Raw genomic sequence first — 15,316 nt, 5'->3', positions numbered from 1 at the left:
AATATTGTTGCCAAAGACAAAACATTAGCAGGCTTGCTGATATAAACTTGCAGGTCTATTCCTGATTTATAGTTTAAATTGGGTCTGGGCTGGGCAAATGCCCTGAACTCCTGCTGTATTCAAAACAGCAATGTGGGCTGAAATAAACCTGTAGAACCTGGGCTTTTTTCACCTGGCCCTTGGTGCTTTTTGAAAATCATTATTTTTAAGAAAATACTTGAACATTTGACATCTTGTTATTATCTAAAATCTTGGTCTTGAGCTTGGTGGCCCCATTATCCCTCTTTGCTCAGACAGACTTCAGTTTGACTAGTGTCTCCTCTACAGTGTCATCATGGGATTTTGGTTTTTCACATTGATTCTTCTCTGTTGTTTGCTTTTATTTCTCTTAACATAGGTGAATTGAACTGAAGCATGACTCTTTGAACAAAAAAAGACCCCAATTTCTTTCTGCTGTTAAACAAAATTATTGTGTTCATCTTAAGGTGTGTATCATACAGCCAGAGGAGCAGCAAAAGATGGTAGCAGGTATTTGCTGTGTAGTGCCATTACATATCTCTTCTATAAGGTCCCACAAAATTTGTTTCATGAGACTTTCAGGAGAATTTCGACTTGCCTCAGCAAACTCATGACCTTCAAACAGCCATGAAAACAGTGGGATTTTGTTCAATGCTCTCTGACAAGGCTGTGTCAGCTCCAAAAAAAGCTTGAAAACTTTTCTGGGTATCTGGTTTGCTCCTCGCTCATCCCCACCTTGCCTGTCCCAGTAAAACTGACATATGACAGCCTGTGGTGTCAAAATATACCTGAGGTTTGAATGCTACTTTTTATTTAGGAGGTTTGTACACAGGAAAGATAAGTGTAACTAATTATAGACCAGGCATAATTTTGTTTGAATGTATTTGAGAATTCTTTCAAACACAATGCTTTTAAAGCCCAATTATATTTGCAAGGTATAGTTCCTAAATTTCTGTTAGGATGATGTTTCCACCAATATCTTCCATTAGGAGTCCTGTAGAGCACTTTATTTCTTAGAAATCAAGCTCTATGTTTAATGTTTTCTTTAATAGACTACCCCAATCTCACAGCTCTTTAGTGTCTAATGAAATATAACTGTGTAGTGAAACTGATTAAGTTGAAAATAGCAGTTTTTGTAATGAGGAAGGAGCATAAAAATTATTTGGGATGAAGATACTGATTAGATTTAAAGGCAAAAATCTAAATAATGAGATCTGCCAAATTGATAAGTGATGTCTCAATGCAGTTTTAATGAACACAAGCCCTTTTTTGAGCTAAAGGAATGTTATATTGATAGTAAGTTGTTTTCAGGATTTTGTTTACTTTGGAGAGTACATTAGTTACAGAGGTGACACCTGCATGTTTTGTAGACTGGTCTTTCCTTTTCCAGCAATTAAATCATGGCCTTAGGAAGCTGAGTGATAAAACACTTATTAACTTCTGAAAGGTGAGGATTTTGCCCTGAAGCTTCATATTAGTACAAGTTGTTGGGCAGTATATATAAAATGAAGGTAATGTGATGAAGGAAGGACTCTGAGAGCTGTTAAAGAGAAACCTGCAAACAGAAAGAAAAGGGAACTTCCCTCACATAGCACAGGTTGAACAATCAGCCTATATTGGAGGCTGTTTTCCATATTTCTTCTTAACTTTAGTTCTTGTTCCTTTGTGTTCTTTATCAAGCCATATATATGATTAAACAGTGAGGTTAACCTCAAAGCTGCTCTGTTTGGGGAATTCAGTGTTGTCAAGACAGCTTGCTCCTCCAAGGAGGATGCTGCTCCTGCTGCACTGGGGCAGCAAACAGCTCTGGAGTCATCCTGGAACTCAGTTGCCACAGCAACGTGGTCCCTGGTACAAGCAGAGAAAACAAAACAGATGGCAGAAATATGTTGTGCTACTCCAAGAAATCCAAGGTTTCCAGAACAATAGCACTTCAAATTCCAATTTCCCGCCTCAAAAATGTTAATCAAGCTGCTTTACTCTATTATATTGTAAAATCATGAAAGTTGCTGTAAAAGTAAGACCCCTTTCCTAGGGAACTACCAAAGGTACAAATAGAGATTTACTAGCTTAAAGCTAGGAAGTTGAAAGGTGAATTGTTTACACTTCACTTTGTTTACACTTCACTTTAATTTTCTGTCCTATGGACAAAGCATTTAGAATACACTTGCCGTTTTCTCAATCAGAAGTTACTGAGAAGGCCCCCTTTGAGCTACTTGTGGACATAGGGCTCTTTTATTTTTTCCTCTCACTGCTTTGAAGTAACATCTGTGTCTATGAAAAATCCTCCTCAGAAGTGCTAGCCTGATTATCCTTCTGTTGTGTTTTGAAACATACTTTAATTTGGAAAAAAACCCCAAACTTATTGTGAAAATAATTATTTCCTATAGAAAATAAATTATTTTCAAAATTTGCAAGAAATTGTCAAGTGTTGGGATTTCAGGTTGTTTTGTTTCAATGAAAATGTTGGTGGTTTTTGGCTTTTCTGCAAAGAGACTTTGTAGTCCCAAACAAAACTGATTTCTGATAAATTATAGTGCATTTGTTTCTTTTAAATAAGGCTTTTAAACTTAAAAACAAAAAATTACTTGGCCTTTAAATGCATGGAGAAGGTTGTTTTTACACATAAACACAGACAGGCTGGAACCAGGAACTGGGTTTGCTGAAGGCAGTCCAGGGCAGGAGCTCTGGGGGAGAGTCGTGTTTGAATATTATTTTTAACTGCAGATCCCTGAACTACTGCCTGTTCTCCCAGGGTGTTGCAATCATGGTATCAGAATATTTCCAATTTGTACATAGGACTCTGCTGGGTATGAGACAGCCTTAGTATAATGCAAGTTATTTGTTAATAAATACTCCTGTTTTAAAATACATAATCAGTAAATACACATATTATAAAATAGGATATTGACACACTGGGCATGTTCCTGACAAGTAGGGGACAAACTTTGATACACTCTGATACCAGTGTATAAATTATGGAGGAGAAATGGTCTTGCTGGTAGAAGGCTAAGGAAAACATGGAGGCAAACAGCTTTTGTCCTTGATGACTTCTCTAAGAATTACTTTCACCTTTGCACAGTCAGCAAGTTTGATTTTCTCCTTTCATAAAACATATTTTACTTCCTGACTGAGAGCAGGTGATGAAATTGAGGTATATAATTAAATTTAAGGAAAATTATATAATTGCTACCACTCTAATTAGAGAGGATCCATACTTGGAAAATTTATAAATATTTTTAAATAGATTCTCTAATTTCAGTTTCAATCTTCTGTTTTTGAGCACAGCTCTTTAAACACAGCATTTCTGATGGTGGATATAAAGACAGTGTTGTTCAACTTTGTGGTGGATTTAAGGTCGTTGAATTGAGATTTCTCCCACATGACCTGTGAGAATATTTCATAACAGGTGCAAACAAAAATATTTCACATTTTTATGTTGAATGACTTCCTAAATGCTCATGTTAAAACTGCCATTCCATTGTTTTTTAATGGAGAACTAAGGGCCAACTCAGCAATGATTAATTTAATTCCATCTAATTTGTTTTCAAAACTGTAAATAGTCCATGTAACTGATCATAGCATGGGAAAGAATATACCACTTGTGAACACCATGAAATATTATAATTCTTAAATTTGGTGAAAAATTCAAGAATATTTTCAAACTTTATTTGAAAAGAACAATGGTGACAATTTGAACAAAATGGTAAAATGCATATAGAGTAGCTGAATGAGAATAACCCTGTCACTGTGATTAAATAGAAATATGAAGTAGATGGAGCACTGAAAGGTCAATTGCAGAGACAAATTACTAGCTCCACCAGCAGTTTCATGTCTTATAGTTTGTTGCTCAGGTTAAAATGATATATATTCTATATATGTCTAAGCTGACCTCTAGAAAATTGCAATGGAAATAGGTCTGAGTGAAAAAATTGATGGGGAGATGGTGGTTAAATAGAGTTGTTTGGTGGTTTAAAACAGAAAAAAATTTCAAATAATCTAATGTATCACTTCAGACTTACAGGATTTGACCAAAAAATTTTCAAATTTGTTAATATAACCTTTTAGTTTCCATTGGAGTTTTTTTAATAGTTTAGGCACTATATTATAAAAGTTCTTAACTTTTTAAATGACGAGCTTCTCTTATCACGTTGCTCTTAAAAAGATAAAAATCAGACCCTGGGAGCAACTGGCCAGTCAGCCTCCCCTCCACCCTGGGCAGATCAGGGAGCAGATGCCCCTGATGCTCTGCTGAGGCACAGGGAGGTGACTGGAAACAGCAGCACAGGGTCACCAAGGGCAAGGCCACCCAGTGACCCTCTCTGATGGAGTGACTCCCTCAGGGGACAGGGAAGGGCTGTGGGTGTCTGCCTGCAGCTCTGTGAGGCCATGGACATGAACAAATTCCATATTTTATGGACCTGTTAGCGCCTGTAATGGCAGCAAGACCTCAAGAACTGCTCAAATAAAAGTCAGGCTCACATCCCTAAAAGCAAATGTGGTGCAGTAGTCATTCAGTTTTTATTTTCTTTTAATAATCTCTAGCATTGTCTAAAGGTTTGCCCCACAGACTCAGTAGGGAACAGTCTCGATCTGAGACCTGCATCTTTTTTAATATGGCTTTGTGAAAGTGTATGCAGGAGCAGTCACACAAATATTATTTCTGTGAATAAAATTGTTTTATTATTCAATAGCAAGAAGACAGGTATCACTTGGTAAAACAAGTAAGCAATACTTTTGTCTCTGTGGGACTGATTGAAATCAAGGAGGGGAAAAGCCAATTCATAAACCTGATGTTTTCTAGTTGTTACCAGAAGAACACATGCTACAACTTGACATCTTAGTGAAAGCCTTGATATTTTTTTTGCCTACCAAATAAGCTCATCTAAGTTATGATGAACGAAATAGATACTTCTCACATTCTGTTTATGGAATTTATTTTCCCTACAAATCACTATGGATGCTTTCTGATGTAGATGAACCCATATTCTATTTTTTCACCAAAAATGGGCACCTGAAATAAAGTAATGAATTCAGAATGCTTATGTGGTTGCTTTTTCTCTGATGCTAAGTATGCTGGTTAGATGAAATAATGAACATTCTATCTGCTTGAAATCAGTGCCAGCTTTAAGACAATAATTCTTTGCAATGTTTTGCAGCTGTTCTGAATATATTTATATTTCACAGCATGAAAAATATTCTAATGCATATGAAAAATAATAAAAAAGCAATAGTGCAAATGGAAACAAAGCTTTATTTTTTCCTATGTAGAAGAGAATTGCAAAGTAGCCTTATTCACAGTTCCCAGACAAGCAATATGTGTTAATAACTGCCTTTATTCATTTTTCAATATCCTGCAGCCTAGTTAATCTGTGTTATATAAACACATTAATGCAAGAGAATCCCTTTTCAGACAATATCTTGACCTTCAAAATTTGTGTAAACTGACGCCTCTTCAGCCCAACTCCAAATCTAGTAATTAATGGACACAGTCCTTGTTATCATGAAGCAGAGCAGGGAATTTTGATGTTGCAGCTGTACTGGTGCAAATCACATGGAGTTCTAGTAGATTTACCCTGGTAGAACAGAGAACTGACTATTATTCTTCTCAATGTTTTCTTAATGAAATAAAAAGTTCTGCTATAGAATTTTTCTTTATAATGTGTCTTGCTTTTACACTTTTTTTCTCTGTTATTCCTAAATATTTGCTATATTTCAGTGTTAGTAAAAGGAAGTATTTTTAATGTGGAGGGCTATCCAGGAGTGGAGGCTACTGCAGAATCTGCAGGGTCACAAATATCATTAATTATTTGATTAAGTAATACTATTTAATGCTGAAGTCATTGTATTAAAACAGTGACTTGCATTTACTATAAAATGATTGTTTTGAACACATCTGCTATATTTTGCAGCTCTGTTGCAAGTCCAATTTATTTTTCAGATTTGAATAAAATTGTCTTCATCTGTCATTTTCTTTACAGCAGCACAGCCCTGCCACAGTCTTCAGCTGAGCTTGCAGGAGATGCAGAGAGGCTTCATTGAGTCTTCACAAAGGGAAGAATTTTCAAATTAATAATTAGGTGAGTTTAAAAAAAGCAACTGCAGCAAGATTTTGCTATGAATTACCTGGTCTCAGTTGTGGTGTCAGGTTAAAGTCTAGGAAAAATGTAGGCATAAAAATTCAGTGAATTATTAGAGCTAAGAATTTAATTAATAGTTAGTTCCTTGTAGACTGGTTTGTACAGAACTCACATTTTTCAAAGTTACTTCTGAATAAGATTTAATATGCATATTATGTGTATGCACACAAGTCATTGTGAGCAAAGACTACTTACTCAAAATATATGTGAGAAAACTGGTTTGGTTTCATAGGTCAACAGGTAAGTTTTTCTACACCAAAGGATTTCTTTCAGAACCAAGTTTAAAATACCAGCAAAATAATTAACTAAAGATTCACTTTCCAGGCATACTTTTTTTTTCTTTATTTTTACCAATGCTGTGGAATTCCTTTTAACTGACTTCTGAGCTGGAAATGTATTAAAAACTGAGCTGAGCAGTGTGAAGACAAACTGATAATTAGATTCAGGAATTCAGTTGAACATTCAAAGAAGAATTTGTTTGCTTATAGTGTTTGGAAATAATCTCAAGATTCATTGCTGATAAAGTACACATATTCTGGTTTGAATCTAAATTCCAAACAGGACAGGTGCCATAAAAGGATTGCATTTTGAGCCAGTGTCAGTTCCACAGCTGATCTTTGTTCCAGCCACTTCAGCAACAGCATATGGATGTCTAGGCTTTGCCCATTGCTCTTTGGGAGAGAATTCTCCTCCATTGAGGTGCTGCTCTCTCCTTTCTCTCTGCACACCTCTGCAATCTGTTTCAGACTGGGATAGCCCTCTGTCATGAGAAGTACAGTTTGTGCTGGGTGAATGGACTGATGTTTCTCTTTTACAAGAAAAAAAGCCATACTGAAAATATATACATTATTTTCTCTGGAAAGGTCATTGATGCCTCAGAATGCAGCTAGAAGTCTCTGTAAATTGACTTAATGGTGCTGACAAAATTTCAAATTGTTTTGCAGTTCCAAGAATTTATCCTTTGATAAAATGAATATTTGCAGTCCTTTTCATATCTGGTTTGTGAGGGGAAACAAGTGTTTGATTTTTAGTTAATTTTGGTTTAGAATAAATAAAATTTTACTGGGGAAAAGAAGTCAGCAAAATAAAAAAAGACATAATGAAATAAAACTAGTGCTGCAGAAGAGTGGGGTTTTATATCTAGATATAATTTTAGAAGTGAAAGAATTTTCTTCAGCGGAGAATTGAATCTGACCATAATTCCTGTCAAGTCTGTAAATTCTTCTAGAGTACAGGCTTACAATAACAGACCTCAGATTACTGGGAGTACTTCATTCAATAAAAAAAGTTAAATTATGGTAAGATTGCAGAGAAATCTGCTCCATATGGACTCCAGTTTTGTTTTCTCTGCACAGTTCATCTTTACCTCCTTTAGCTTCTTTTTCTACGCTCTCTTTGCTTCAAGTGTGTTCACAAGGGTGGATTTTGGGTTGATAGAGTGACAGAAATAAAAGGATGTCTCATTCACTGGCTGATTGATAGTGCTTGAAGCCATATATAATTTCACATAATTTATATGAAGCTCTGTCTGCCTTGTCCCTTACAGTTGAAACCAAAGTCGTGCTATAGTATGGTTTGATTTAGATGTTGCTTTTTCCTGTTTCAAGTGTGTGTTAATGATGGTGGAGCACGCTGTACACGCCTGAGTGGGGCATCAGTATATCATAAATACATTGTCATTGTGTCAGAACCAATTCTAGATAATGCTACTTGCATCACTGCTTAATTTTCTGTGTCCTCTTCATCAGTAATGTTGGCAAATATTAGCTCATTTTTGTTCTTCTTTTCTTGTGTTCCTTCTTTTCACATAACAAGATGGCTTTTCAATGTGAAATTCATTTTCTTAACCTTGGTGCCCAAAGCATCAAAAAAAGTGGAAGTTCTGAGAAAGACATCAGCCTAACACAGCTGATGGAGATGCTTTGTCCTTTCATCTGGCAGCACCTGACACAGTGGACCTTTCAGGATGTTCATGACTTTCTCAATGAAGTCATTCACAGTACCAGAAAGACAGATTAGTGTGTGTGTACATCAGTTTTAGAGAAATAAGTACAGAATTCCCAAGGTGTAAAAGAGTAAAGCAGCTGCTTTGGTGCTGACTTACATGGCATGCAAGCTTTATTTTATTGTCTTGGCAAGCAACTGTGGCCTTTTCTGTTTTCCTTTTCTTGCCAAATGTCTACTTTTTTGTTGAGTTACATGGTAATGTGCTAAGCTCCATCAGGCAAAGACTGATTTTATTTAGAGAAAAGACTGTGTGTTTGCATAGAACGTGTCAACAGGAAAGCTGAATTCTAAAGAGCAATAAAGGCTTCCCAGTTGTCACCATGAAGATCAAGGGCAAGCATAAATACACGACCTGGAACACAGCCTGATAGAAAAGAAGGTAAGACTTGAAATAAAAGAAGGCAGCACTGAACACAGGGGTGATAAATATGAGAGCTGATGTGCTCCTAAGGCTGGGGGGATGTATAAAATGGAGAAGTATATACACAATGTATATACAGTGGAGAAGTATATATATTGATAGGTTATCAAGCAACATTTTTATATGCAATGCTGTTTAAATAGTCTACTTGTCCTTTGCAGTAAAGCCAGTTGATGTGAAGAAGTTGGACTCTGTTTATAAGATTTCATATATTTAGTAACCTAGGCTCAAACATGCTATCCTGTTATCTTGTTCATAAATGGTATCTAGACTTTTAGTTTATGAGCATATTGGAAATAGTAAAAACAAGAAGGATCAATCACTGTGTTGTTTTGCTGTGATCAATAGAAGACCTTTGTGACAATAAGCTGGGAAATGACTTTTTGGAACAGTTTATTTGTCCAAAGGCAAAATACTTCCCTACCCATGGCTGTGTACCTGTATAGAATTTAACTCAACCCTTTTTTCCTCTATAAGGATCAGACTGTTGCAGCCCTGTGGTTGGATGGAAGTCCCACATTGTGCAGGTGTCAGTCTGCAGGACAGGCACCATCTCTGCTTCATTCAGTGAACAGAGTTACTGAAGTCCCAGTTCTGACCAAGCCCTCCGGCTGCAGCTCTTCTGTCTGTTTATTATAAACAGGAATGCTAAAGTAACAACATTATAAAATAATCAGAAGCCTCCCCAGATAGACAGATAGATAATTCCACTAATGTATTTTAAATCTGTTTTAAGAAATAGAATCAGCTATTTTAGTGTTGCTTTGGGGTCTACATTAGAACTAGTAATAATGTTTGAAGAGGGACATACACAAACTGTGTCTTTATGTGTGACATACACTGATTTTAATGTCAGGAAAAACCTGTCAGATTGGTGAAATACCACCTTACACTTCAGGCCAATCTGTGGAACATCTGGTTTATCAACAGACGCAGTTTAACCGGTAGATTTATACCATGGCATTCAAGAGACTGGCAAATTCAGGAAACTGCAGATTAAAAATAATTACTATCATTATAACAGGAGAGATATTTCAAAAAAAGTCTTTTTTTTTTTTTCCCTCTGAGAAGCAGCTGCACCTGGAGCTTTACTTACCAAATAAAAGTTTCTCTTTATTTTCAAGCCATTTTCAATTTTCTGTATCATTGTGTATTTTTAATTAACTCTGAATTGTGATTATTTTTCCTGATGTTTAAGCAGTGAAGGTCATATATAATCATAATGATGACTTTGCTCATTCAAAAGCAGTTTGTAAGATACAAATAAATCTTGTTTTACCTAGTAAAGCAAAACAGATTGACTAAGACATGCCTTAAGCAAAAGTTCTTCATACCTTTTCACATTTTTAGTGAGTGCTTTAGTTATTAGGAAGAAAATAACAAGATTAGGACCATGTTAAATTGTTACATCAAGGACTGGAAAACAGTCCTTAGAACCAAAATTCTATCGTACACCTCTTCCAAATCCCAATTTATTTTGACTTTTTTCTTCAGGAGGAAAATGTCATTTGCCCAAACCACCTGAATTATGAAGCATAAGAACTCCCACTGATGCCTTAAGTTTTAGCTTTTCATGTTTTTTGGTTTCTTTACTGCCTTAGTGTGTGACTCTGAACTTCATATGAAGTGTTGGTAAGTTCTCTTCACGTTTTAGTCAGACAAAACAATCCTTTTCCAGCCGCAGAACCAAGGACACTGATGCAGCTCCAGGCCCAAAAGGTACAAACAACAATGGAGAGCAAACTGGGGGAATGTGAGTTCATAACCTGAAGCTTTAATTGGACAATTAACCCCAATATGGAAATGGACCAAAACTTATAGAAGTGTGAAAAGTTGTGACTCAGGGTCCATCTTGGGTGTAGCCTCAGCTGGGCTCTTGTACTGCCCAAGGTGAATCCTTTGAAGGCCTTTTTAAAAAATCCCTATTTTATTCCTTTAACACTGTCTAGCCTCTGATCCAGGTAGCCTCACAAGGCATCACCACACCAATGTCTTCAGTGCTTTGTGAATTTTGCCTTTTCAGTGAATTTTGCCTTTCAGTACATTTGTGACCTTCGCAAAATTTCGCTTTAGGAAATGTTGTTATAGATATATCTAATGACAACTTTGTAAAGAGCAAGTTCATTAATTTCAAGTACACAGAGTAGCTGTTTTAAATTAAGTGGTACAGACTTACACAGGACAGAAATGGCATTATTTTTCCCGGCAATTTGTGAATGCTGGACTTTACCAGCTTTTTAGGATTGTCTTCCAGAAGTTGAGCAAAAAATATTTTAATATTGCTTGCTGTTTCTTCTTTTACTTTAAGTGTTCTGTAAAAAGGCTATCCATGGGCAGCTCTTCTAGAACTCCTTCATTGTTCCCATATTGAGAGAGGAAGGACTTTAATATAAAGTTGATGAAGTCAGTAATTTGTACTAAATAAGCAACATGACTTTACTCCATTTATAGCAGGGAATATGTTCTAGATAACACCAGCAGAAACCACTATTCAGTGATTTCATGCAACATATGTAGACATAGATAAGTTTCTTTAACACTAGCATATTATGACAACTTAATTTCCTGCTGAGTATGAATAATTTTACTGTGAAATAATTTATCACCAATGATAATTCAAATGATCTCAAATCAGCTGGTTACATTATGTAAATCCCACAGATTTTTACTTTTGTAAGTCAAAGTACTCTCATGAATATCATATTCTTTTAGAATAAATGCCATGTTCCCTACTTGGAAAAATAAAATAGTTCACAGTCAAAATAATTCTTTATTGTCAGCTTTACTGGGAAATTTTAAAAGATACACTTCTTCTGTCAGTAACTGTGTAATCAAGAGGCAGAAGATCAGGAAGTGAATCTAAAGCTCCTCTTTCCTTAAAAATAATTGTCTGCCCCCAGTCTAGAATCCAGAGGTAAAAAACAAAACAACCAAAAACCAACAAGAATAAAAAAACTCCAAAACCAACAAAACATCAGAAACTTGTATCTCATGTATTGTTTTGGCTGTATCATACTATAACACTCACTGCATTGAGATTTTCAGCCTTAATTGTCCTTAAGGAGCATTATGGAATTTAATCAATTATATTTTGGAGAATAATTTAAATACCACAGTGATGAGCGCTCTAGAAAAACCCACAACAAAATCAATTATGACACCTTCAGCTCCCAATTTGAATTTTGTACTGTAAATATCAGAGTGTGCATCCTCTCATTACCCTGCTAGTGCCTATGTTTGTTAAACCACAGAGCTTCATCCATAAATAAATGAGGGCAGGGTTAATGCCAGTAAAGGAATGCTGATTCTGTCTGCTCTAATCTTTTACCTGCACTCAGTTTTTTGTTTCAGATATCAGGGGAAAACACAAATTAATGCCAATGAAGGCAACACAGCACCAGAAAGGTAGAGTACGTTCCTGAATAAATTATAATGAGGATTTGAATGTAAAATTTAAGCTCCTGTTAGTAATGCAATAAATTCTTCTTACACTGCAAAATTCTGACATAACCATCTGTTATCAAACTGTTTGGAATCCTCATCTAATGTTAAATGAGTTTATATGAGAGCAGTGTCCATTTCCATCCTTACCTGTGTTTGTAACCCCAGAGCAGGCCTCTCACTGCCATGCATTTCTAACCAGTGGATCCTCTGAGTGTGTGGTTTTGGTTGCATTTTGAGCCTTGTACAAAAAGACTTTCTCAGGAGGAGGAATGTTAATGGACTTAGTTGGAGCTCCTTCAAGCAGCTGCTCACTTTGATCTTTAAGTGCATCATCTCAGCTCAGAGATGATCAGCGAGCGAGGCTTAGGGAGGTTTGACTGATCTGAGCACAGCCTGCATGGTAATGAGCTCCTTGTTGGGATTACCTGGGACTTTGTGCAGCTTACAAAGTTAAGGAAGCTTTTTGCATCTCAGGTGTTTGTGCTTAGCTCCCAGTTATTTTTTTGTTATTGCTTTGAAGGTACCGGTCTTTAAACATCACAATTTCATTGCCTATTCCCCTACAGTTCCTACAGGCTTGGTGCATTGGGGTGTGCATTGGGTAGCCAGAGGCATTTAGCTGTTAAATATTTGAATTTCAGCTCATTTCTCATTATATATTCCATTACTTTTATGTTATCCCCAGCATGACTTTGATGCAAAATTTGAGATTTTTTTTTCAGGACTTCTATTATACCAGTTATTGAATATGCTGTTGTAAAATCAGAGTAGGGAAGTTAGAAATGTTACTAAAAACAATTGAATAGCTATTGCCTGAAGCCTAAAGTCTAAATCTAAATGTTCAGTGATATGATGGACAGAATGAATTAAAATTCATAGACTGTGGAGGGGAGATTTTTCCTGTTCTGGACTCAGTTGAAGGTTTTTGGCCCCTTGTAAAAGATACCATTAAGCAAAAGTTGAAGAGTGTTATCAGCCCTTTATAGGAAAACTTAGCACTTAAATGCCATAGCTAATTTTTCAGAGGGTGTGGATTATTTAAAAAAAAAAAGTTTTCTAATCATGCAATGGGAGATGAAGAGAAATATATAACTTAGTATTTACTGAGTTGCATTCACCCATTGCCCATTGTGGTTGAAAATGTTCAACTTCAGTTGTTATTCTTGGATCCTCAATACCAACTGCTGTGAAGTTGTCTTAGCTGATCAGCACACAGATGGATGATCAAAGTTGTCCTGTATTTCTGTTTATCGCAGCATAATCTTTTTCAGTAAAGAGAACAGGCTGTTTAAGATGTAGATGATCAAATTCTCAATATTAGGACAAGCAAACCTAAACCCATTAAGTGCAATTACGTGATTTTGTTTTGAATTAAAAGAAAAACACAAAAAACGAACAAAAAACCCCAACAACCTAAAACCCCCCACTCTGTTAACTGTTTTACAGATTTTAGTTCTAGGTCACAGATAGCAGTTCAAAACAGGGCTCCAAAAACTAAAATGCATTTGATGGGATTTTAAAAGCCTTTTACAGAACATGTCAGTCAATCTTCAAGTTCAAATACATTTTTATTTTGTAGGACTGTAGTTTTTGTTTTCTCTTCATAAAATTGCAAGATAGATAAAAGCTTTGAGTACAGCTCATGAAGAAAGAAAGAAAAAAACCCCACAGCATTTTTGTAAACAGGAACTTCCAATTTGCTAGAAATTATAATTTAAAACTCTTGAATTCATTGTAGTCAGTAGCATAGATGAGCTGAGATGCAGCGTTCCTATTTTTTCCTCTATTTTTTTACAACATGCTTTTATGACACTTTTCTTGCAGCTCAAACTAGCTGTAAGACTGGAGGATAAATCATTTTGAATTGAGGAAAAAACACCTTTTATTATAATGTATGGAATAAAATCTCTGTTCTAACTCTCACTGAGGTTTTCCTGTATATCCAAGCAGACTGCATTGCTCAATTTATACAACACTGAACCAGCATTTGAGTCTGGGTTCATGTACAGCTTGCTCTGCCATTTTTTCCTGCTCTGCAGAACAGATGATTAATCTTCCTTTCCTTTATAAAGGACTTTTGAGCCCACAGATAACTGTGAAGTTATTGATATGCATATTATTATTATTTCCTCCTCATTTGAAATTCTTTTTGTCACCAGAATGGGAATCTGTTCTCCAAAAAGAAAATGTTTCTAGAAAAGTCTTTTAGAACCCAAAGCTAAGGAAATTGCTGAAGATAGACAAACTGCTTGGTTAGCATTGCACACTCTGAATTATTCCTACTGAGAGAGGATTTGGAATTGGTTTTCCTTGTAGTTCTGGCCCTTAAAGCAGTGCTTTATGGGACATGGTGCCTGCTCTGCCCGCTGGCAGCCTGTCTGTGGAGCCCATGGAATCCCCACAACAGGTCAGACTAAGGCTCCCTTGCTTTGGGATCCCAGCTCAGACATGGGGGAAGAGGAATGCAGGTGAGAAGGTGACACTTTGTGGTAATTCTGATGGATGCTTTCATGGCATCTGAGGAAAAAGGACTACTTGAGTCCAGGGTAGGCTTTTTGGTCTTAAGAGCCTGTAAGATTTTTGTTGCATTAATATTTTCCCAAGTTTGTGAATTCATGCCTGTCTTTAGCATTCATTCTATGTCTTATGTCAGGGAGTTCCACAGTCCATCTTTGCATTAAGTGAAGTGGTGCCTGCTTGATTTTGATTTGAACCTCCATCTGTGAATCTGTATTTCGGGGTTTCTTGTTACTGCAATGGAAGGAGCAGCTAAGTGATTCATCCTTTACCTTTTTCACGCTTGTCATGATTTTTAGTTGGCTCTTGTTTGATGTTTTTCTAGTTTGGGAGTGCTAGTCTGTAAATATCTTCTTTATGTGGAAGTTACTTGGTTACCTTTAATAATTTTTGTCAAGTTCTATTTCAAATTCTACTCAAATGCTTTTTCTCAGATGAAAGGATCACATAACAATTGTGATTTGGACGCAATGCAAACTTGACACATTAGCATTACACTTTGAGGTTTTCCTGTGATTATAATTCTGAAGGCACTGAACTGCTATATTCATAAGGCTGTGATTTTAACCTAAGATCTCGTTTGCCTCTGGCAATTGCTGTCTCAGAATCAATTCCTGAGTACATAAAGATGTTTGGGGTTTTTTTGTTGGGGGTTTTAGCTTTTTTGTTTAGTTTGGTTTTTTGAGTTTTTTTGCCAAGTTCATTACTTCACATTTGTTTTGTTCCAATGTCATCTGCCATTTTATCCTCAATCACTCAGTGCCACAGA

General features: G+C 36.1%; 1 protein-coding gene across 2 annotated transcripts in view; it reads left to right on the top strand.

Moving 5' to 3' along the window:
- TENM1 (teneurin transmembrane protein 1) overlaps nucleotides 1-15,316 on the top strand; it is a 796,581-nt gene that overhangs the window by 112,831 nt on the left and 668,434 nt on the right. The window contains exon 2 of one of the 2 annotated variants that reach the window (XM_038164627.1): nucleotides 6,003-6,098. The gene's annotated coding sequence lies outside the window, so the exon portion shown is untranslated. Of the gene's footprint in view, nucleotides 1-5,999; nucleotides 6,099-15,316 lie in introns of both variants that reach the window. The other variant, XM_038164626.1, reaches the window with a different exon arrangement.

This window comes from Motacilla alba, chromosome 4A (genome assembly GCF_015832195.1).
Source record: "Motacilla alba alba isolate MOTALB_02 chromosome 4A, Motacilla_alba_V1.0_pri, whole genome shotgun sequence".
Taxonomy (NCBI): domain Eukaryota; kingdom Metazoa; phylum Chordata; class Aves; order Passeriformes; family Motacillidae; genus Motacilla; species Motacilla alba.
The sequence above is the reverse complement of the archived record's forward strand: the minus strand, read 5'-3'. Positions and strand labels throughout refer to the sequence as shown.